Raw genomic sequence first — 25626 nt, forward strand, 5'->3', positions numbered from 1 at the left:
ATATATAATGAGGCAAGATGAATGGGCATTACCTGGGGTGAATTCTTAGGTCAATGTAGTTACTGAAAAGAGATGTTTTCCTGCTTACTAAATGGAGTAAATGAAATTTGGTTTCTAAGTTAATAATTCTAAAATTCCAAATCACAATTAGTCAATTATTTTTTTATACCAAGGCCTAATCACAGTTAAATAGAATATTGCAGGAAGAGCAAATAAAGGTAAAGCAACTGACAAATGCATACTGAATATCTATTATGAGCAAGCAACTCCACTAAACAAGGATGAGCCCCAAATACCCCTTATTCTCATAATCCAGCTGAAGGATGAAAAATTTAATCAAAATCATGAGAGTACAAGATAGTAAGTGGTAAACATCGAATAAATGTATTTAAATAAATTGAAGTTAAATTGAAATTAATTAAATATCTTAGTTCAGGGATTAATCTCACAGACAAAATATTGAATGAAAGAAGCTAAACACAAACAGTATGTAATACATGATTCATTTATATAAAAATCAAGTATAGGGAGAGATAATTATGGTAATAAAATTCAGAATAATGGTTACTATTTGAGAGGACACTGATGAGGATGTGGCATTAAGAGGCCTTCTGGGTTGCCGATAATGTTCAATAAGTTGATCTTGGACGTTGTTACACAGGTAGAGGTGGATGTAAAACTTCCTTGAGCTGTACTCTAAAGCTTTATGCATTTTACTGAATGTATATTAAACTTCAACTAAAATAATTTAAAAATTCTAAATTTAGGAAGTCAAGATCCTACAAGAGAATTCTGCTCCAAAAGGCCATAATGCCAATCTTCCATAATTCCACTTCCCCTACTTTCCTCTTGACAGCAGTCCCTGGACTTGAATGGGCCCACATCTGCATCTCCATTCCTCATCTGCTGCCTCTATTTAACTGCCCTTTCTGGGAATACCTTGATCCTTTTCGTCATCCTCACTGAGCCAATCCTCCATGAGCCCATGTACTATTTCCTCTCCATGTTGTCCACCACTGACATTGGCTTATGCATCTCTACACTGGTGGCAGTGCTGGGAATATTCTGGCTCAATGCTCGGTAGATTAGCTTTAACACTTGTTTATCACAGATGTTCATTCACCTCTGCACTTTCATGGAATCTTCAGTGCTCCAGGCTATGGCCTTTGATCATTTTGTGGCCATTTCTAACCCCTTAATATATGCTATCATTGTAAGTCATGCAAGAATTCCACAGATTGGTTTGGCAGTCATTACCAGGGAGACTGTCATTTTGACACCACTAATCCTACTTTTTAAGTGACTGTCGTTCTGCCGGAGCCACGTGCTCCGCCACTCCTACTGTTTCCAGCCTGATGTGAAGAAACTCTCATGTTCAGACACAAAGATCAACAGTGCATTAGGATTAACTGCAATCATCTCTACTGCCTGAGTGGACTCCATCTTTATCTTGCTCGCCTATCTGCTGATCATTCGCTCAGTTCTCAGCATTGCACCCTCAGAGGAGAGGAAGAAGGCCTTCAGCACCTGCATTTCTCATATCACTGCTGTTGGTATATTCTGCATCCCTTTGATCAGCCTGTCCTTTGTTCACAGATTTGGAAAACATGCCCCACCCTATGTGCCCACCCTCATTGCTAACATATACATGCTTATCCTCCCTGCGATGAATCTCATCATCTACAATGTGAAAACAAAGCAGATTCAGAAAGCTGTGCTCAAATTTGTATGTTTGAAGGGAATTCATATTTAACATGTACTACTCCTATAAAGACTTATTTCAAAGTCTAGAAAATTTACCACAAATTGGAGTTACAAACCCATGCATGCAATTTTAGAGTTGAGTAAAACTAAATGCCATCCAATTCAAATGTCTCCAGAATGTGATCATCATTGCTAAGCAATCTCTTTTCTACCATCAAAATACTAATTCAGATTCTCACTATCTTAGTTACCTTGTTCCAGTAGATCACTAACTGAATTAATGTTTCTATGCTGTTTCTGCTAAATGATCACATGATTCACTTTGAATTAAGATTCCAAATATCCAGCCCTAAAGGATATGAACAGACATTTCTCAAAAGAAGACATTCATACAGCCAACAGACACATGAAAAAATGCTCATCATCACTGGCCATCAGAGAAATGCAAATCAAAACCACAATGAGATACCATCTCACACCAGTTAGAATGGCGATCATTAAAAAGTCAGGAAACAACAAGTGCTGGAGAGGATGTGGAGAAACAGGAACACTTTTACACTGTTGGTGGGATTGTAAACTAGTTCAACCATTGTGGAAAACAGTATGGCGATTCCTCAAGGATCTAGAACTAGAAGTACCATTTGACCCAGCCATCCCATTACTGGGTATATACCCAAAGGATTATAAATTATGCTGCTATAAAGACACATGCACACGTATGTTTATTGCGGCACTATTCACAATAGCAAAGACTTGGAATCAACCCAAATGTCCATCAGTGACAGACTGGATTAAGAAAATGTGGCACATATACACCATGGAATACTATGCAGCCATCAAAAAGGATGAGTTTGTGTCCTTTGTAGGGACTTGGATGCAGCTGGAATCCATCATTCTTAGCAAACTATCACAAGAACAGAAAACCAAACACCGCATGTTCTCACTCATAGGTGGGAACTGAACAATGAGATCACTCGGACTCAGGAAGGGGAACATCACACACCGGGGCCTATCATGGGGAGGGGGGAGGGGGCAGGAATTGCATTGGGAGTTATACCTGATGTAAATGACAAGTTGATGGGTGCTGACAAGTTGATGGCTGCAGCACACCAACATGGCACAAGTATACATATGTAACAAACCTGCACATTATGCACATGTACCCTAGAACTCAAAGTATAATAATAATAATAATAAAAACAAATATCCAGCCCTAAGAACATTTTAAAAAGAAACAAATAAATATATATCTTATTTTTATTTCACATGCACCAACTAAATGAAGCAGCAAATCCTGTCTATGGTAATTTCCTCCACAATTCAGGCTTAACTTTTCTTTAAAGTTTCATTCACTTTTTTCTCTTTTCCCATACTCTGCAGTCTAAAAATGCCAGTGTGCTTATGACTTCTTCAGATGTATGCAGTTATTTCATGGTGGGCTTTACTGTTGACTCCACTTCAACTTTAACACCCACTTCACCTTGAAGTTCTACTTATGTTTCAAGGCTCATCTTTAAATATCTTCCTCATTAAATATTTTATGATCGCTCCTGTGATATTTGTTCTCTCCTCATAATTTTCTTTCATATTTCTTTGCTGATATCAGTTTTTTTATATGTGTGCACACCTGTGTGTATATTATAGCTTTCACAAGACTGTACATTTCCTAAATAAAAAGTCTTCATTTTATTTGAAGACTTTGTAATACTCAGCAGAATACCTTTCACATAGTAGATACTTATTGATAGTTGTTGAATTTAACTATACATAGAAACCTATCAAATAATCTATCTAAACAATTCCAGTGATAACTCCTTTGATTCAATATTTGACATATGTAACACAAGAAATTTCTCTTTCAACTGAGTAAAATTTTTCTGCCTATGTTGTCTGGTAATTGATCATAGTTCTAACTTTCCAAACTGCATAGTTGAATGGCTATTTTGGAACTTTAGGTCTCAGAAAGTTGTCCCCGTTTGGTCCCACATCCAATAAATCTGTATTTCTTGTCTATTCTTTTAAAAAAAATAGATTTAGGGGGCAGAGATTTGTTACATGGATATATTGCATAGTGGTGAAGTCTGGGCTTTTAGTATAGGCATCATCCAAATAGAGTGCATTATACCCATTAAATCATTTCTCCTCCCATATCCCGCTTCCACCCTCCTACCCTTCCCAGTTATCAATGTCTATTATTCCTCTCTAAATGGCCATATGTGCATATTATTTAGCCCCTACTTATAAGTGAGAACATGCAGTATTTTACTTTCTGTTTCTGAGTTATTTCATTTAAGATAATGTCCTCTAGTTCCATCCATGTTACTGCAAAAGACATCACTTCATTCTTGGGATTGAGTATGATTCCATGGTGTATACTGACCACATTTTCTTTATCCAGTCATCCAGTAGTGGACACTTAGATTGATTCCATATTTTTGCTATTGTGAAGAGTACTGTGATAAACACATGAATACAGGTTTTAAAAATACATAATAATTTATTTTCCTTTGGGAAACTACTCAATAGTGGAATTGGCATCTCAAATAGTAGTTCAACTTTTAGTTCCTTGAGAAATCTCCATGTAGTTTTCCATAGAGTACTGGTAATTACATTCCCACCAACAGTGTGTAAATGTTCTCTTTTCTCCACATCCTCACAAACATCTGTTATTTTTTGACATTTTAATAATAGCCCTTCTGATAGGTATCTCATTGTGGTTTTAATCTGCACTTCTCCGATGATTAGTGGTGTTGAGCAATTTTCATAAGCTTGTTGGCCATTTGTATGTCTTCTGTAGAAAACTGTCTGTTAATGTCCTTTGCCCACTTTTTAATAGTTATTTGTTATTTGTTGTTGTTGAGATGTTTGAATTCCTTGTAGATTCTGAATATTAGTCATTTGTTAGATGCACAACTGGTAAATATTTTATCCCCTTCTGCAAGTTATCTGTTCACTCTGTTGATTAATTTCTTTTGCTGGACAGAAGCTTCATAGTTTAATTAAGTCCACTTTATCTATTTTTGTTTCTGTTGCATTTGCTTTTGAGGTCTTAGTCATGAACTCCTTGCCAAGGCAAATGTCTATAAAAGTTTTTCCTAGCTTTTCCTCTAGTATTTTTGAAACTTCAGGTCTTACATTTGAGTCTTTATTCCATCTTGAGTTAAATTTTGTATATGGTGAGAGATGGGGGTCCAGGTTCATTCTGCATATGGCAATCCAATTTTCCCAGCACCATTTATTTAATAGGGTTTCTGCCCTTTCCCCAGTGTGTTTTTGTCAACACTGTCACAGATCAGCAAGCTATAGATACGTGGCTTTATTTCTGGGTTCTCTACTCTGTTTCATTGGTCAATGTGTCTATTTTTATACCAGTACTGTGCTCTTTTGCTTATTATAGTCTTGTAGTGCAATTTCTTTTTTTTTTTTTTTTTACTTTCTTACAGTCTTTATTATTTGTTATTTTCCCTTGCTTTGGTTTTCGTCTATGTATGTTGGATTTTCTTTTTTTTTTTTTTAATTTATTTATTATTATTATACTTTAAGTTGTAGGGTACATGTGCATAACGTGCAGGTTTGTTATATATGTATACTTGTGCCATGTTGGTGTGCTGCACCCATCAACTCGTCATTTACATCAGGTATAACTCCCAATGCAATCCCTACCGCCTCCCCACTCCCCATGATAGGCCCCGGTGTGTGATGTTCCCCTTCCTGAGTCCAGGTGATCTAATTGTTCAGTTCCCACCTAAGAGTGAGAACATGCAGTGTTTGGTTTTCTGTTCTTGTGATAGTTTGCTAAGAATGATGGATTCCAGCTGCATCCAAGTCCCTACAAAGGACACAAACTCATCCTTTTTGATGGCTGCATAGTATTCCATGGTGTATATGTACCACATTTTCTTAATCCAATCTGTCACTGATGGACATTTGGGTTGATTCCAAGTCTTTGCTATTGTGAATAGTGCTGCAATAAACATACGTGTGCATGTGTCTTTATAGTAGCATAATTTATAATCCTTTGGGTATATACCCAGTAATGGGATGGCTGGGTCATATGGTACATCTAGTTCTAGATCCTTGAGGAATCGCCATACTGTTTTCCATAATGGTTGAACTAGTTTACAATCCCACCAACAGTGTAAAAGTGTTCCTATTTCTCCACATTCCCTCCAGCACCTGTTGTTTCCTGACTTTTTAATGATCGCCATTCTAACTGGTGTGAGATGGTATCTCATTGTGGTTTTGATTTGCATTTCTCTGATGGCCAGTGATGATGAGCATTTTTTCATGTGTCTGTTGGCTGTATGAATGTCTTCTTTTGAGAAATGTCTGTTCATATCCTTTGCCCACTTTTGGATGGGGTTGTTTGTTTTTTTCTTGTCAATTTGTTTGAGTTCTTTGTAGGTTCTGGATATCAGCCCTTTGTCAGATGAGTACATTGCAAAAATTTTCTCCCATTCTGTAGGTTGCCTGTTCACTCTGATGGTAGTTTCTTTTGCTGTGCAGAAGCTCTTTAGTTTAATGAGATCCCATTTGTCAATTTTGGCTTTTGCTGCCGTTGCTTTTGGTGTTTTAGACATGAAGTCTTTGCCCATGCCTATGTCCTGAATGGTACTACCTAGGTTATCCTCTAGGATTTTTATGGTATTAGGTCCAACATTTAAGTCTCTAATCCATCTTGAATTAATTTTCGTATAAGGAGTAAGGAAAGGATCCAGTTTCAGCTTTCTACTTATGGCTAGCCAATTTTCCCAGCACCATTTATTAAATAGGGAATCCTTTCCCCATTTCTTGTTTCTCTCAGGTTTGTCAAAGATCAAATGGCTGTAGAAGTGTGGTATTATTTCTGACGACTCTGTTCTGTTCCATTGGTCTATATCTCTGTTTTGGTACCAGTACCATGCTGTTTTGGTTACTGTAGCCTTGTAGTATAGTTTGAAGTCAGGTAGCGTGATGCCTCCAGCTTTGTTCTTTTGACTTAGGATTGTCTTGGAGATGCAGGCTCTTTTTTGGTTCCATATGAACTTTAAAGCAGTTTTTTCCAATTCTGTGAAGAAACTCATTGGTAGCTTGATGGGGATGGCATTGAATCTATAAATTACCTTGGGCAGTATGGCCATTTTCACGATATTGATTCTTCCTATCCATGAGCATGGTATGTTCTTCCATTTGTTTGTGTCCTCTTTATTTCACTGAGCAGTGGTTTGTAGTTCTCCTTGAAGAGGTCCTTTACATCCCTTGTAAGTTGGATTCCTAGGTATTTTATTCTCTTTGAAGCAATTGTGAATGGAAGTTCATTCCTAATTTGGCTCTCTGTTTGTCTGTTACTGGTGTATAAGAATGCTTGTGATTTTTGCACATTAATTTTGTATCCTGAGACTTTGCTGAAGTTGCTTATCAGCTTAAGGAGATTTTGGGCTGAGACAATGGGGTTTTCTAAATATACAATCATGTCATCTGCAAACAGGGACAATTTGACTTCTTCTTTTCCTAACTGCATACCCTTGATTTCTTTCTCTTGCCTGATTGCCCTAGCCAGAACTTCCAACACTAGGTTGAATAGGAGTGGTGAGAGAGGGCATCCCTGTCTTGTGCCAGTTTTCAAAGGGAATTTTTCCAGCTTTTGCCCATTCAGTATGATATTGGCTGTGGGTTTGTCATAAATAGCTCTTATTATTTTGAGGTACGTTCCATCAATCCAGAATTTATTGAGCATTTTTAGCATGAAGGGCTGTTGAATTTTGTCAAAAGCCTTTTCTGCATCTATTGAGATAATCATGTGGTTCTTGTCTTTGGTTCTGTTTATATGCTGGATTATGTTTATTGATTTGCGAATGTTGAACCAGCCTTGCATCCTGGGGATGAAGCCCACTTGATCATGGTGGATAAGCTTTTTGATGTGTTGCTGAATCCGGTTTGCCAGTATTTTATTGAGGATTTTCGCATCGATGTTCATCAGGGATATTGGTCTAAAATTCTCTTTTTTTGTTGTGTCTCTGCCAGGCTTTGGTATCAGGATGATGTTGGCCTCATAAAATGAATTAGGGAGGATTCCCTCTTTTTCTATTGATTGGAATAGTTTCAGAAGGAATGGTACCAACTCCTCCTTGTACCTCTGGTAGAATTCAGCTGTGAATCCATCTGGTCCTGGACTTTTTTTGGTTGGTAGGCTATTAATTGTTGCCTCAATTTCAGAGCCTGCTATTGGTCTATTCAGGGATTCAACTTCTTCCTGGTTTAGTCTTGGAAGAGTGTAAGTGTCCAGGAAATTATCCATTTCTTCTAGATTTACCAGTTTATTTGTGTAGAGGTGTTTATAGTATTCTCTGATGGTAGTTTGTATTTCTGTGGGGTCAGTGGTGATATCCCCTTTAGCATTTTTTATTGCGTCGATTTGATTCTTCTCTCTTTTCTTCTTTATTAGTCTTGCTAGTGGTCTGTCAATTTTGTTGATCTTTTCAAAAAACCAACTCCTGGATTCATTGATTTTTTGGAGGGTTTTTTGTGTCTCTATCTCCTTCAGTTCTGCTCTGATCTTAGTTATTTCTTGCCTTCTGCTAGCTTTCGAATGTGTTTGCTCTTGCTTCTCTAGTTCTTTTAATTGCGATGTTAGAGTGTCAATTTTAGATCTTTCCTGCTTTCTCTTGTGGGCATTTAGTGCTATAAATTTCCCTCTACACACTGCTTTAAATGTGTCCCAGAGATTCTGGTATGTTGTATCTTTGTTCTCATTGGTTTCAAAGAACATCTGTATTTCTGCCTTCATTTCGTTATGTACCCAGTAGTCATTCAGGAGCAGGTTGTTCCGTTTCCATGTAGTTGAGCGGTTTTGATTGAGTTTCTTAGTCCTGAGTTCTAGTTTGATTGCGCTGTGGTCTGAGAGACAGATTGTTATAATTTCTGTTCTTGTACATTTGCTGAGGAGTGCTTTACTTCCAATTACGTGGTCGATTTTGGAGTAAGTACGATGTGGTGCTGAGAAGAATGTATATTCTGTTGATTTGGGGTGGAGAGTTCTATAGATGTCTATTAGGTCTGCTTGCTGCAGAGATGAGTTCAATTCCTGGATATCCTTGTTAACTTTCTGTCTCGTTGATCTGTCTAATATTGACAGTGGAGTGTTGAAGACTCCCATTATTATTGTATGGGAGTCTAAGTCTCTTTGTAAGTCTCTAAGGACTTGCTTGATGAATCTGGGTGCTCCTGTATTGGGTGCATATATATTTAGGATAGTTAGCTCTTCCTGTTGAATTGATCCCTTTACCATTATGTAATGGCCTTCTTTGTCTCTTTTGATCTTTGATGGTTTAAAGTCTGTTTTATCAGAGACTAGTATTGCAACCCCTGCTTTTTTTTTGTTCTCCATTTGCTTGGTAAATCTTCCTCCATCCCTTTATTTTGAGCCTATGTATGTCTCTGTGTGTGAGATGGGTCTCCTGAATACAGCAGACTGATGGGTCTTGACTCTTTATCCAGTTGGCCAGTCTGTGTCTTTTAATTGGAGCATTTAGTCCATTTACATTTAAGGTTAAGATTGTTATGTGTGAACTTGATCCTGCCATTATGATATTAACTGGTTATTTTGCTCATTAGTTGATGCAGTTTCTTCCTAGCCTCGATGGACTTTACATTTTGGCATGTTTTTGCAATGGCTGGTACCGGTTGTTCCTTTCCATGTTGAGTGCTTCCTTCAGGGTCTCTTGTAAGGCAGGCCTAGTGGTGACAAAATCTCTAAGCATTTGCTTATCTGTAAAGGATTTTATTTCTCCTTCACTTATGAAACTTAGTTTGGCTGGATATGAAATTCTGGGTTTAAAATTCTTATCTTTAAGAATGTTGAATATTGGCCCCCACTCTCTTCTGGCTTGTAGAGTTTCTGCCGAGAGATCTGCTGTTAGTCTGATGGGCTTCCCTTTGTGGGTAACCTGACCTTTCTCTCTTGCTGCTCTTAAGATTTTTTCCTTCATTTCAACTTTGGTGAATCTGGCAATTATGTGTCTTGGAGTTGCTCTTCTCGAGGAGTATCTTTGTGGCGTTCTCTGTATTTCCTGGATTTGAATGTTGGCCTGCCCTACTAGGTTGGGGAAGTTCTCCTGGATGATATCCTGAAGAGTGTTTTCCAACTTGGTTCCATTTTCCCCCTCACTTTCAGGCACCCCAATCAGACGTAGATTTGGTCTTTTTACATAATCCTATACTTCTTGCAGGCTTTGTTCATTTCTTTTTCTTCTTTTTTCTTTTGGTTTCTCTTCTCGCTTCATTTCATTCATTTGATCCTCAATCGCTGATACTCTTTCTTCCAGTTGATCGAGTCGGTTACTGAAGCTTGTGCATTTGTCACGTATTTCTCATGTCATGGTTTTCATCTCTTTCATTTCATTTAGGACCTTCTCTGCATTAATTACTCTAGCCATCAATTCTTCCACTTTTTTTTCAAGATTTTTAGTTTCTTTGCGCTGGCTACGTAATTCCTCCTTTAGCTCTGAGAAATTTGATGGACTGAAGCCTTCTTCTCTCATCTCGTCAAAGTCATTCTCCGTCCAGCTTTGATCCGTTGCTGGCGATGAGCTGCGCTCCTTTGCCGGGGGAGATGCGCTCTTATTTTTTGAATTTCCAGCTTTTCTGCCCTGCTTTTTCCCCATCTTTGTGGTTTTATCTGCCTCTGGTCTTTGATGATGGTGATGTACTGATGGGGTTTTGGTGTGGGTGTCCTTCCTGTTTGATAGTTTTCCTTCTAACAGTCAGGACCCTCAGCTGTAGGTCTGTTGGAGATTGCTTGAGGTCCACTCCAGACCCTGTTTGCCTGGGTATCAGCAGCAGAGGCTCAGTTGAAAATGCAGAAATCACCGGTCTTCTGTGTCGCTCGCGCTGGGATTTGGAGACTGGCTGTAGTGCAATTTCAAGTCAAGTAATGTGATGCCTACAGCTTTGTTCTTTTTGCTTAGGATTCTTTTGGCTATTCAGGCTCCTTTTTAATAAGAATTTTATATATTTTTTTAATTCCGTGGAAAAATGACTTCGGTAATTTGTTAGGTATTACATTGAATTTGCAGATTGCTTTGGCAGTATGGTCATTTTAACAATACCAATTTTCTGATCCATGATCATGGGATATTTTTCCATTTGTTTGTATCATCTACATTTTTTTCTCAGCATTTTGTAGTTTTCCTTGTAGAGATCCTTCACCTCCTTGATTAAATGAATTTCTACGTATTCTTTATAGCTATTATAAGTGAAGTTGAGTTCTTATTTGGTTCTCAGCTAGATAGCTATTGTCATTTAGAAATGCTACTGATTTTTGTATGTTGATTTTGTATCCTGAAACTTTACTGAATGTATTTATCAAATCTAGGAGTCTTTCGGTGGAGTCTTCAGAATTTTCTAGGTATACAATCATATCATCAGCAAATAGAGATAATTTGACTTCCTCTTTTCCAATTTTGATACGTTTCCTTTTTGCTCTTGCCTGATTGCTCTGACTAGGACTATTTTGAATAAAAGTGGTGAAAGTAGGCATCCTTGTCTTGTTTCAGTTCTTAGAGAAACTGTTTTCAACTTTTTCCCATTCAGTATGATGTTGGCTGCCGGTTTGTCATACGAGGCTTTTATCATTTTCAGATATTTCCTTCTATTCCTAGCTTCTTGAGGGTTTTTATCATGAACTCATGCTGAATTTTATCAATTGCTTATTCTGCAACTATTGCCATGATCATATGAGGTTTTTTTTAAAAAAAAATCTGCTTATGTGGTGAATCATACTCATTGATTTGCCTATGTTGTGACATCCTTGAATCTGTGGAATAAAACCCACTTCATTGTTGGGTATTTTTTTTTATGTGCTTTTTGATTCAGTTTGCTAGTATTTTATTAAGTATTTTTGCATCTATATTCATCAGGGATATTTATCTGTAGTTTTATTTTCATGCGTGTCCATGCCTGGCTTTGGTATTGGTGATACAGTCTGCATAAAATGAGTTAGGGATAATTCCCCCCTCATTGATGTTTTGGAACAGTTTTAGTTGGATTGGTACCAACTCTTCCTCCTATGTCTGGTAGAATTTGGCTGTTAATCCATCTGGTTCTGTATTTTTCTTATTTGGGAGACTTTTATTACTGATTCAATATTACTAATCAATATTAGTCTGTTTAGGTTTTCTGTTTCTTTCTGGTTCAATCTTTGGAGGTTATATTTCCAGGAATGTATTCATTTCCTTTACGTTTTCTAGTTTGTGAGTGTAGAGTTGCTCATAGTAGTTTGTGATGATCTTTTGTATTTCTAAGGTATCAATTGTAATGTCTCCTTTTTCATTTCTGATTGTACTTATCTGAATTTCCTCTCTTCTTTTGTTGGTTAATCTAGCTAGTTGTCTATGACTTTTTTTTTTATTTTTTCAAAGAACCAACTTTTCATTTTGTTGATTCTTTGTATTGTTCTTTTGGTATCAATTCTACTTAGTTCTGCTCAGATCTTTGTAATTTATTTTCTCCTGCTAGCTTTGGTTCCATTTGTTCTTGTTTTTCTAGTTTCTTGATGTATGATGTTAGGTTAACTTGTGATCTGTCTATTCTTTTGATGCAGGCATTGAATGCTATAAAACTCTCTCTCGGTACTGTTTTTGCTGTATGCCGGAGGTTTTCTTATGTTGCCTATTTTAACACCAAAATATCTTATCTTCACTTTTAGACTCAGTTTAGGCATCAAAATCCTTTACCTAAATCATAGCTTCCTTAGAGTTCTCTGGGTCTCCAATCTTACCTTTTCCCTCCTTCTGTTTTCCATAAAACATAAAGAACTCTTTAAAAGGTTTTTAATGAAATATTAATGTACAAAAAAGTTCTCATTAATAAAATATATTTTAGAAAAGGCCAAAATCTTCCTTGCTATATTCCCCCAAACCCAGCCTCTTTCTGACTTCTCCACAGAGGTAACCATTGTACAGTTTTGATTTTTATCATTTCTTTTTATATTTATATACATAAATATGGAAAAATAAAATTTAAAACAAATTTTATCCTTTGTATTTCAGATAGTAACACAGTTTCTTAAGGACACTTTTCCTGTTTTTTAAATACTGCATAAAACCAACTAAAGAAACTTGCTCATTACCCAGAATTCCTATGGATCTCACTGTCCCTTCATATTTTCTGTTCAACACTTTCCAAGGTATTAGCCCTCTGTGGTTTCAAACCCCACTGGCTAATTCTCTACACCTCTATCGTATCTATTTGGTAAGCTCATTCTGACTGCTACTTCGTTTAGACATAGAAATGCTGTGGAATGCTATATTTAAGCATTACTTCCTCAGGGTCCACTTGCATCAACCACAGTCACTAAGAACCCTACCACAATTACTCTAGCTTATTGCCAGAATCAATGACCTGGGATTTGGCAGTCTGATTCACCCTGCCCTACTTCAAACATTCCTGTTTTTACAAATGAGGATAAAATGTGGCACATTTTACAACACCAAACATCCAGCTCAAAGTTCTGTGGCCTTAAGAACTGAGACCAAGAACATGATTATTCCAATATATAGTTTTTTTGTTTTGCTTTGTTTTGTTTTTGTTTTTGTTTTGTGACAAAGTCTTACTCTTGTCACCCAGGCTGGAGTGCAATGGCACAGTCTCAGCTCACTGCAACTTCTGCCTCCCGGGTTCAAGCAATTCTCCTGCCTCTGCCTCCCGAGTAACTGGGATTACAGGTGCACACCACCATGCCCAGCTAATTTTTCTATTTTTAGCAGAGATGTGGTTTCGCCATGTTGGCCAGGTTGGTCTCAAACTCCTGACCTCGTGATCCCCCACCAGCCTCCTGAAGTACTGGGATTACAGGCGTGAGCCACCACGCCTGGCCCCAATTTATATTCTTATTCATCTTTTAACAAAAACATGTATTTAGCATCTACTGTAAATCAAGTAGTCAGATGGATATTGAGAATATAAACATGAACAAGACTAGCTTCTTGCCTTAAGAGTACTTAATGCCTAGTGAGGAATATAATTTGCAAAGATATAATTTAAAAAATATTTACTATATAGATTTACCTTCTTTCAAGAAACCTCAATAAAGAACACAAATATTGGATGATTCCTATTACAAGAACTTTAACCAGTAATTCTACTTTACTGCGACCATGGTATAAAATCAAAAACTACTTGACACAGAAATAGGAAGAAAGAACACTAAAAGGATAGAAACCACTGAAAGTGAGAATTAATAATGTGAGAAAATACTTGAAATAATAATGCAAGTCAATGGTAACATAAGATTGACTATGAAAATTTAAATTGACACTCAAATTTTGATAATGGCATCACTTGTCTATGAAGTGTTTTCCAAAGGTTAATCCATAGTCTGAATACATAACAACTATAGTACAAGGCCAAACACATAACTATTGCTTGAGGATCTTGTTAAAAATTTAGATTCCTGATACATCTCTACCAGGGAATATTATTTGGCATTAAAATTAGCCCCTCGTGCCCATGTTTTTCCAATTTACGTCTCAGTCTAGACACCATTATTTGCTGGAAACCATTCCTTATTCCCCAAAATGAGATTGTTGCCCTCTTTATGTGCTGTGGTAGCATTCCAAATTTACTATCCATGCTATAATTCCACTATACTTGCCTTTGTCCTCTAGTCAACTACTCATGATGAGGTCAGGGACTTTGTTGTTATTAACACTTAATTTCCTATGCCTTGTCCACAGTAGATGTACAGTACCTATTTGCTGAATTACTGAATATATCTGTCTGATTTTCAGTACTGTGCTTGGATTAAAGTGACTGTTTTGTCACGTAGCATTGGAAACTCACCACTGCTCCATTTCTGGCTCATGCTGTGCATTACAGCAGGGTTTCTTACAAGTGCTAGCTCACAGGCTCCCTCTTGCTGGTTCTAGGTTTGTCCTCTGTATGGCACACAGATCAAATGTATTTTCCAGTAAAGCAACTTTCAGCCATTTGAACATAGCCATATATTTGTTCTTAGTCTTTTCTTTTTCTGGCTAATTATACATTTTGTAACTTCCAAGTGTCCCTTTTTGCTTTATGCATCATTATTATACTTTCTTTTTCTTGTTGTTTTTGGTTTGTTGTTGTTTTAATTTTTATTTTACTTTAAGTTCCAGGATACATGTGCAGAACTGCAGGTTTGTCACATAGGTGGTTTGCTGCACCTATTGACCCATCCTCTAAGTTCCCTCCCCTCCCCCACTGCCCCCAACAGGCCCTCGTGTGTGTTGTTCCCCTCCCTGTGTCCATGTGTTCTCATTGTTCACCTCCCACTTATGAGTGAGAACATGTGGTGTTTGGTGTTCTGTATTAGTATTCGTTTTCTCTTTTCTGTTTTCTGTTTTCTGTATTCTGTATTAGTTTGCTGAAGATGATGGCTTCCAGCTTCATCCATGTCCTTCAAGGACATGATCTCATTCCTTTTTATGACTGCATAGTATGCATGGTATACGTGTACCATATTTTCTTTATCCAGTATATCATTGATGGGCATTTAGTGTGGTTCCGTGACTTTGCTATTGTAAACAGTGCTGCAATAAACATACATGCACATGTGTCTCTATAGTAGAATCATTTATATTCCTTTAGGTAAATACCCAGTAATGGGATTGCTGGGTCAAATGGTGTTGCTGGTTCTAGATCCTTGAGATCTCAGAAATAACATCACACATCTACAACTATTTGCTCTTTCACAAACCTGACAAAAACAAGCAATTGGAAAAGGATCCCCTATTCAATAAATGGTGCTGGGAAAACTGGCTAACCACATGCAGAAAACTGAAACTGGACCCTTTCCTTACACCTTATACAAAAATTAACTCGAGATGGATTAAAGACTTAGATATAAAACCCAAAACGATAAAATCCCTAGAAGAAAACCTAGGCAATACCATTCAGGACAGGCATAAGGAAAACCTTCATGATGAAAATGCCAAAAGCAATTGCAACAAAAGCTAATATTGTCCTTTCAATACACTTTGGCAAGAACAAGACTAATAAAATCAATGCTTTTAGGCCACTGGAATACCATGTAATAAAATTAATGTCATTCTGTGGAAGGGACTAAAATGTCTCTAAGGTACTTTCCAGTTATAAAATTCTAGGACTCTACATGACTCTAAAACAGTATGAATTAAGATATTTAAATTCAATGTTCCAGGTTGACTTAGAGGAGATGTCCAAAGCCAAAATATAATTTCTTTTATTTTTTAGAAGACTAAGAACAAACATATGGCTATGTTCAAATGGCTGAATGTTGCTTTACTGGAAAATAATTATATTTGATCTGTGTGCCATACAGAGGACAAACCTAGAACCAGCAAGAGGGAGCCTGTGAGCTAGCACTTGTAAGAAACCCTGCTGTAATGCACAGCATGAGCCAGAAATGGAGCAGTGGTGAGTTTCCAATGCTACGTGACAAAACAGTCACTTTAATCCAAGCACAGTACTGAAAATCAGACAGATATATTCAGTAATTCAGCAAATAGGTACTGTACATCTACTGTGGACAAGGCACAGAGTCTCACTCTTGTTGCCCAAGCTAGAGTGCAATGGTGCAATCTCGGCTCACTGAAACCTCTGCTTCCAGCGATCAAGCGATTCTCCTGCCTCAGCCTCCTGAGTAGTTGGGATTACAGGCGCCTACCATCACGCCCAGCTAATTTTTTGTATTTTTAGTAGAGACGAGGTTTCACTATGTTGGCCAGGCTGGTCTCGAACTCCTGACCTCATGATCCGCCTGCCTCAGCCTCCCAAAGTGCTGGGATTACAGACATGAGCCACCGCCCCCAGCCCCAAAATATTATTTCTCTGTATGTTCTCCTGCTGTGACTTTCCTGCCTATGACCACTGGTTTTTAATATTAACTTTTTCTTGGTCATTTGTTTTATTTAAATTTCTATTGATGATTCTAGCCATAAGTGCATTATTTTTTATTATAATGTTATTCTTCTAATATGTATAACTGTTAAAATGTTCTTCTAAAATTATCTGATGAATAAGGACCTTATTTTTATTTTTTATATTAATTTTGAAATGATGTCAGGAAACTGAATGATAAACTGATTTTATTTTAGTTAATATACTCTTCTGTCAAGTATGCAGTTAATGGAACAAGAATCACTTCATAATCAGCAATTATAATTCCATACCCATTACAATCCATACCTGAAATTTTCTATATGAGACTTTTTCCATAATATTTCATATATTTAGGATATTAAGTAATGCCCATAAGCTTATCGTTGTGACATTTTTAACTGCAATTACATTGAATAAAAAAATGGAGATTATCAAATTCAATCTTTCTTACTATTAACATTAAACGTCAAGACCAAAGACATATGGCTATTTTGTGGCTGATTCAAAACTGAGCAGGCTTTGATGAAAAATATGCCGGGTTCTCAGCAGCCTATAAGAGCAGGAGTAACAGCTGAGACTGGACAGCAGTAGTAGCTAGAGACAAAAAAAAAAAAAGTAGTCAACAATACAACATGTAGTCCCAAGAGGAATCATAAAGTAAGATTTGGAGATAGAATGTTTCACTAGTGAAGGAGGTAAAATTGTGTGGCTATAATACAGCTGCGTGAGTATATTCTCCGTATCAATGGTTGGAGTCTTCATAGTTCTGAATGTCCATGAATGACCAGTGGGATTCTAGCCAATGCCTGGGTCTATGAGAAAATTGCCCAAACTTCTTGCAGTCAAGAAGAACAAAACATTAATATTCAAAGCACTACCACACTGGTTTAGCGAGGGTCTTAGCAAGATTTTCCAGCACTAAGGGTACCAGATGACAAGAGTAAAGTCAACATGGAAAAGAAGAAAGGAAAGAGAAGAAAACTCACCTAGGACCACACCTGCATAGCAATAAGACTCATTTCAGATGCTACTTCCTGGTGGAGTTAAAAGCTCACGTGTTATTTACATTGATGAAGATAGACTTTGAAAGCATACTGTCCTGAGTCTTGTATGTAAACCAAGGGTGGCAATAATTGCAACAATATTAGGCTAGAAAGAGAAGTGTCTGGTATCAGGCCTCTGCATATCTAGTTCACTCCTATCCCTGAAGCTTAATACAGTTGGCTTTTAAAAGACTAATTGCTAAAGGTGGTGTTACAGATAATTTTCTTCAATAGTTATATATCAACTCAGCTATAGTGACAACAGATACGAAAATCAAGAATCAAGATCAGAAGTGTAAACCTAGACTAGAAACAACTCTAGTAAGGTAGGGGCAAAATCCATTGACCAAGAAATAGCAAATGGGCTATTTTGACTTGTATAGAATTATTTCTTTATATAAAATTATTTTCTTAAAAGATTACATACATATAATGTATGATAAAGTTCCATGATAATAGAGGTTTTTTTCTTAAGGCAGGTTAATTTAATTTTATAGAAGGAACACTTTCAAAACTTCAAATAGCATAATTAGAGAAAAAAGTGACAAAAAAACGAAGAGATGAATACTGACTATAACTTACTCCCAAGACAAAAGACTATTTATTTCTGTAATTATTGACCGAAGCCTGACAATTCCATGATTAGATGAGGTAACAGCCAAGTTCCTGTTTACATGTATTACTGTTTCAAAACAATCCTAGTGGCAGAATTCTGACTGTTGAGACCAGAACTGCTCATAAAATCTGGAAGGTTTTTCTTTATCACAAGGCCCTGTAGATGGACAAATTTAAACATCAGATGAAAACACCCCTTAAGCTGATAGAACTGCACTTTTCTGGTTGATGACGTATTTTCTCGCGGTGGTAGTCTTAACCAGTAAGAATCTGCAAAACCACATTATGAATGAGAAGCAAAATAAGGTGCTTCATGTCCACCTGCCTCCTCAGGCTAGCCTCTAATGCCCACACCTCCACCGAACTGCCCGGCTTTCTTGTGTTCATTTGTCTTGATTTTCTTTCCTTGCAAAGAAACCAAATTGCAAAAGCAGACACAGGAAGGGAGGCAGCAGGAGAGAAGTAAGAAGGAAAGGTGGCAAACATGAGTGCTCCTTGGACAGATACCAAAGCAGGAGCTGAATTTGTTTCTTGTGGGGCATCAGTGGAATTCTTGTTTTAAAAAAACCCAGCCAGGCTTAGTGGCTTACACCTGTAGTCCTAATGCTTGAGAGGCTGAGGCAGGAGCATCACTTGAGGACAGGAGTTTGAGTCTCCACGAAAAGCAAACGAAAAATAATGGGGCGTGGTGGCTCCAGCCTGTAGTCCTAGCCACTCAGGAAGCTGAGACAAGAGGAGTTTGAGCAAGCAGTGAGTCATGATTGCACCCTGCAGCTGAGTTTTTAAACAAATATTCGCATACATGTATATTTTTATTAAATAATAAATCTTACTTTTAAAAATGAATACCACTTCAAATTACCCAATTAATTTATGGTATTTTCAAATTACTTTTGATCTCTTTGTGTGGACCTTACAAAGGAAGGGAGAAAGAAACTGACTAGGGTCAAAGTGAAAGGGGACCAAAAGTACCCCTGGGTTTTGTGTGTGTGTGTGTGTGTGTTTGTTTGTTTGTTTGTTTTTTGAGACAGTTGTACTCTTGTTGCCCAGGCTGGAGTGCAGTGGTGCGATCTGGGCTCACTGCAAGCTCCGCCTCCCGGGTTCACGCCATTCTCCTGCCTCAACCTCCAAGTAGCTGGAATTATAGGCATGCGCCACCACGCCTGGCTAATTTTGTATTTTTAGTAGAGACGGGGTTTCTCCATGTTGGTCAGGCTGGTCTCAAACTCCTGACCTCAGGTGATCCACCCGCCTTGGCCTCCCAAGGTGCTGGGATTACAGGCGTGAGCCACAGCACCCGGCCACCCCTGGGTTTTAAAAAAACAAGATGTGCTATTCTCTGTTGTGAATCGGGAAACAAGAATCATGAAGAGGAAATTCAACTCAGCAGGGAAAAAAATATTAAAACTGGGAAGTAGAAAGGAGACGTTAAAATCCTAAAAATAATCTCCAATTTGATTTATCTGACTACAGTTAGTAGAAATCATAACAAAACTGATGAATGGTTTTATCATTTCTCATTCTAGGACATTCATTGCAACAGAATTATTCTTCCATAGTAATCATGTCGTCTTTTCTTTTTTTTTTTTTTTTTTGGAGACGGAGTCTCGCTCTGTCGCCTGTCGCCCGTCGCCCAGGCTGGAGTGCAGTGGCCGGATCTCAGCTCACTGCAAGCTCCGCCTCCCGGATTTACGCGATTCTCCTGCCTCAGCCTCCTGAGTAGCTGGGACTACAGGCGCCCGCCACCTCGCCCGGCTAGTTTTTTGTATTTTTTTTTTTTAGTAGAGACGGGTTTCACCGTGTTAGCCAGGATGGTCTCGATCTCCTGACCTTGTGATCCACCCCAGTCTCGGCCTCCCAAAATGCTGGGATTACAGGCTTGAGCCACCGCGCCCAGCTCATATCGTCTTTTCTTAACATCACTTCCTCTTCTCTGATCTTTTTCCTGACTGGAGTTCCAGGACTAGAAGTTGCTCATGCCTGGATCTCTATCCCCTTCTGCTGTCCCTACATAACTGCTCTCTCTCAGAATGGCATCATTCTATTCGTCATCATCACTGAGTCCAATCTCCACAAACCAATGTACTATTTCCTCTCTATGCTCTCAACCACTGACCTGGGCTTATGTGTTTAGACACTAGTCGCTATGCTGGGCATAATCTGGTTCAATCAAGTAGAAAGAATAAAAGAAAGTTTAGATTAGAAATTAATGAAATAGAAAATAGAAAAAACAACAATCAACAAAACAAAGTTAATTATTTGATACAAGTGAATTAGTAATTTTAAAACTTCTCAAGAAGAAAAACACAGACCTAGATGATTCACTGGCAAATTTCACTAAACACTTAAAGAAAAATTAATATCAATTCTTCATAAGCTATTTCAAAAATGGAAGAGTAAATACATCCCAACTCATTTTATGAAGTCATTTTATCACGATGTTAAAACTATGCAAAGACATCATAGAAAAAGAAAATCGTTAAGATTTGTTGTGAATATAGATGAAAAGATCATCAATTAAATATAGCAAACTAAATCCAGCAACATATAAAAAGGATTATATACCATGACCAAGTGAAATTTATTCCAAGAATGCAAGGTTGATTTAACATTAGAAAAAAACCTATAGAACAATGAATAGGATAAAGAACAAAAACTACATGATCATCTCAAAGATGTAGAAGAAGCATCTGACAAGATTCAACTATCATTTTTTATAACAACACTCAACAATGTAGAACAAAAAGGAACTTTGTAAACTGATAATAGGCATTTATGAAAAACCCACAGGTAACATGATCCTTAATGGGGAAAGTCTGAATAGTCCCCTCTAATATAATGAAAAAGGCAAGGATGTCCACTCTCATCTATTTTATTCAACACTGCCCTGGAGGTTCGAGCCACAACAGCTAGACAAGGCAAGGAAATAACATCCAGGGAAAGGAGAAGGTAAAACTATTTCTATTTGCTTTGACATCATCTTTTGATTAATGATGATCATCATGATCTAAGAATTTTAAAATTCTTAGAATTTTCTACTAAATTTTTTAATCTACTAAATATTAAAACTAATAAATGGGTTCAGAAAAGTTGCAGAATATAAGATCAATAAAAAATTGTATTTCCATACACTAAAAATGAACAATCTAAAACTAAAATTAAGAGAAAAATTCCATTTACAATAGCATCAAAAAGAATAGTTAGAAATATATTTAATTAAAGAGGCATAAGACTTGCACACTGAAACCAAAATATTGCTGAAATAAATTAAAGATGGAACAACATGTTGTAAATGTAAATGGAACAACATGTCACATTCATAGATTTGAAGACTTAATCTTGCTAAGACGGCTGTAATTCCCAAGTTGGTTTACAAATGTAATCACCATCAAAATTCAATCTTGCTTCCTTGCATAAATTGTCAAGCTGGTCCTAAAATACATACAGAATTTTAAGGGTTCCAGAAGAGCCAAAATAATCTTGAAAAAGAAGAGCGAAGTTGGGTGCTTCACGCTTACTAATATCAAAATTTATTACACAGCTACCATTATTCAGCCAGTACATAGTACTGGCATAGGACAGACATATCCATCAATGAACTGGAATTGAGAGTCAGGAAATGTACACTCACATGTCCTGTCAACTAATTTTTAACCAGGGTGTCAAGACAGCTCAATGAAGAAAGAATGGTGTTTTCGACAAATGGTGTTGCCACCCAAATTTCCACCAACTAAAAAGTGAATATACAAAATGTGATGGAGCCATGCAATGGAATATTCATTCAGCTATGAAAAGGACGGCAGTACTGATACTTACCACACATTGTATAAACCTTGAAAACACTGCACTAAATGAAAAAAGCCCATCACAAATGCCCAATAGTGTATGATTCAATTTATATAAAATCTTCAGAATAGGCAAATCTATAGAGACAGAAAGTAGATTAGTGATTGCTCAGGGCTGAGAGGGATGGAGAGCAATGAGGTACAACTGCTTCTGGATAGGGTGCTTCTCTTGGAGTTCATGAAAATTTTCTATAGTTTCTTGGAACAACAAGTAACATTAAGTACAGCCACATAACTTCATGAATATACTAAACACCATTAATTTTTACCTTTTAAATGAATGAATTGTGTGTATGTGAATTGTATCACAATAAAACTATTATATTAAAAAAGAATTAAAGATTATGTAAGAAAGTTGATCTTTAATTCCTAGCCTATAAAAATAAGAAGAAAAAGATTAAATTCACAGTTTCCCTGGAATATAAGTAAGCTTATAATTAGTGATCCATAAAGATAGAGAATTCATAAAAAGATACAACAAAAGATGAAATAACATTGACAGACAAACTGCAGCCCAAAATATGTACAGGAGAATATCAAAGGAGAAGTGGAAGCAATTCAATGGGATGGTTCAGTCTCTGAAGTGTGGATTGGTAAACTCCATTGTAATGACCAGTCATTTTACTGTCCCACTAACCCTACCCTGGCCTATTTGTGCCATCCTTTAGGACATGAAGAGATATTTGCCTCAAGGTGGGAAGAATGAATGTGGGTAGTTTCTCCAAGGTAGGTCTACACTTCAACTCACTGGCAACATCCAGGAGGAACAGAGAGCCCTTATACCCAGATGAGGAGCTAATAGTCTACCATCCTTCCCAATGACAGACTATCTTATCCTTTCCCCACAATACAGAAGGAAAGCCATCCATAGTGAATAGAAACAATATCCACAAAAACATGAACAGAAAATATTAAAAACAGTGAAGAATCCCTAAATATATCATTTCTGGTGGGCTACAAATTGACAGGAAATAGCCACATGTATGAACCCACACATGTGCACACACACATGCACAAAAACTCTTTAACACTACATTAAGTAATAGAACATTAAATTCAGAATATTATAGAAAATGTCCCCATACCAGAGGTATATATGTAGCATATCTTATAGTGTCTTTTCTTACTCTCCAGAAACATCAGTGTGGAAGGAGAGGGCAAGGGACAGCAAAGCCACTGACAACTGTCTTTACATGTCAGGGTACTGACAGATCAGTGCCCGATTTCCTAACTAGCCATAGTCCTTAGGCCAGTGGATACTTACAGCTTTCATCTTCCTACTGAAAGAGCTTATACAAATGAGCTACACATTTAATGGGAAAAGAAAGAAATGTTTGTGGACCCTCTTGGCATTCAAGAAAAATTCAGTGTCAGCTAGGCCACATCTAATTGTGTGTGTGTTGTGAGTGGTGGGGAAGCACACTCTGTCTGTGTACATCTCTAAAACCCCAAGTGGCCTACTGTGAATGGTGCATCTGGCCAGGTGCAGTGGCTCATGCCTGTAATCTCAGCACTTTGGGAGGCCAAGGTGGGCAGATCACCTGAGGTCAGGAATTCGAGACCAGCCTAGCCAACATTGCGACTCTACTAAACATACAAAATTTAGTAGAGATCAACCCCATCTCCACTAAACACACAAAATTAGCCAGGACTGGTGGTGCACGCCTGTAATCCCAGCTACTAGGAATGCTGAGGCAGGAGAATCACTTGCACCTGGGAGGTGGAGGTTGCAGTAAGCCAAGATCACGCCATTGCACTTTAGCCTGGGCAAAGAGAGCAAAACTCCGTTTAAAAAAAAAAAAAAAAAAAAAGAATGGTGCATCTTTGTTGTGGTTGGAAATGCAAGATGCAATATTTTTCATTTGTTGTGGAAGAGATGCCCCAGCATACCTCAGACTACCAGACCACTAAAAGTTTTACTGATGTGGCAGGGCGCAGCATCTTTGTAGGGTCTACCAGCTATCCTTGGGAGTTCCTGTTGTCTCACATGATTAGCACGGTTTTATCATCTCATCAATATGGTGGACCAGTGTGATTCTCTAAGGGATGTCTTACTGCTCCAGGTCTCTCAGACTGCATTGTGATAGAGATCCAGAGAGACAACATAGTCTTGAGTGCATACTATCGTACATTATGACTAATTCAAACTGTTCCTATTCCTCAGTTTGTCTCGTGGATGGAAAAATATCAATAGCCACATAGCATGCATTGGAAGCTGTGTTAATATGATCTAGCAAAGCAGCAGCAAATAAGGCTCCTGTTTGGTTAAGTTTGCAGTAGTCATCTGTCATTCGCAATGCTCGCTTTCTCTCTCTCTCTCTCCTTCTCTCTCTCTCTCTCTCTCTCTCTCCCCCCCCCTCTCTCTCTCCCAGAAACCTAAGTGTTAAAATAAAAGGAGATCTGATGAGAAATTCTATCTCTGCACCCTGGCTCTCTAATGGTGCTATTAATGTCTGTCATCCTCTTCCAATACTGATTCCAAAGCTTAAGGAGAAATCAGGTTGCAGCTATCCCACGAGGGAAGTGAGGACTGTATCTGGAACTCAGAGGTTTCACTGGGGCACCTCGTATGTCTCATATCTGACAGTAAAGGCAAATGAAATACTAAAGAAACCCAATAGGGAAAGATCAATGAGAACACAGTCCTTTTGGAATAAAAATTTGGGTAAACCACCAGTCAAAGTGAAAGCTAAGGAAAAGGTGATGTGTATTAGTTTAGTGGGCTTAAAGAAAATGATAAATATAAGCCATTGTCTCATGACTAGCTACAAAAATGAGGACTGTATTATCTATGCATTTTTAACGCAAATATATTACCCAGTTATTTTCCCTTCCCTCACTACTTTGTATGAGGAGTGTGGATATTACTTAACTTTACGATGCATCACGTAGGTCATCAGACCACAAAAATCCATGCCTGATCAGATTGAGAGAATTGTTTACCAGTTGGGCTTCCTGGATTTGCAATGAACTCAATGAGAGGCTTTCTCATTTCCACTTTTGACAGAGAAAAGGAAAGTTATGTTTATATATGTGTATATATATACACACACACACACACGCACACACATATATATATGCTGATGCCTATTAGGTTAAATCATGAAGTCATTAAATATATTTGATGAATAGCAAAAAGAGTGGACTGTGTTTATCTTGAACATATTTGCCCTCAAATCCGTTTATTTCCCTTACTCTACCCTGCTCAATACCTCCAAGGAGCTGACCCTTGCAGGCTAGCTATCTCAGCCTTCCATGTTAGCCATATTCTAGTTGGGTTTGGCCCATGGGAGAAACTAGTTAAGTCTGAAGGTGAGGCAAGGAGTTAGGGAGTTTCTTACTGCCCCTCTCTGTTTGGGGCAGCTTCTCTAGCAGTGTTGCATTTTCTCCACATGTCCACCTTCTATCAGGGTGCCATAGCTCCTGAGCTCCAATCACACCAAGGAAATTCCAGCCACGAGGCTGTAGTAGCTTGCTGCAATCAGGTTACCTCACCATCATCTGCCCAGCTGTCAGGTTTCAATAACATCCTTTGAAAATAT

General features: G+C 37.7%; 1 protein-coding gene and 1 pseudogene across 2 annotated transcripts in view; one reads left to right on the forward strand and one right to left on the reverse strand.

The window, feature by feature from the left end:
* Positions 1-25626, reverse strand: part of MMP26 (matrix metallopeptidase 26) — a 368531-nt gene that overhangs the window by 312075 nt on the left and 30830 nt on the right. The gene's annotated exons all lie outside the window — the stretch shown is intronic.
* On the forward strand, positions 811-1753 carry LOC100428103 (olfactory receptor OR51C1-like; annotated as a pseudogene).

This window comes from Macaca mulatta, chromosome 14 (assembly GCF_049350105.2).
Source record: "Macaca mulatta isolate MMU2019108-1 chromosome 14, T2T-MMU8v2.0, whole genome shotgun sequence".
Taxonomy (NCBI): Eukaryota; Metazoa; Chordata; class Mammalia; order Primates; family Cercopithecidae; genus Macaca; species Macaca mulatta.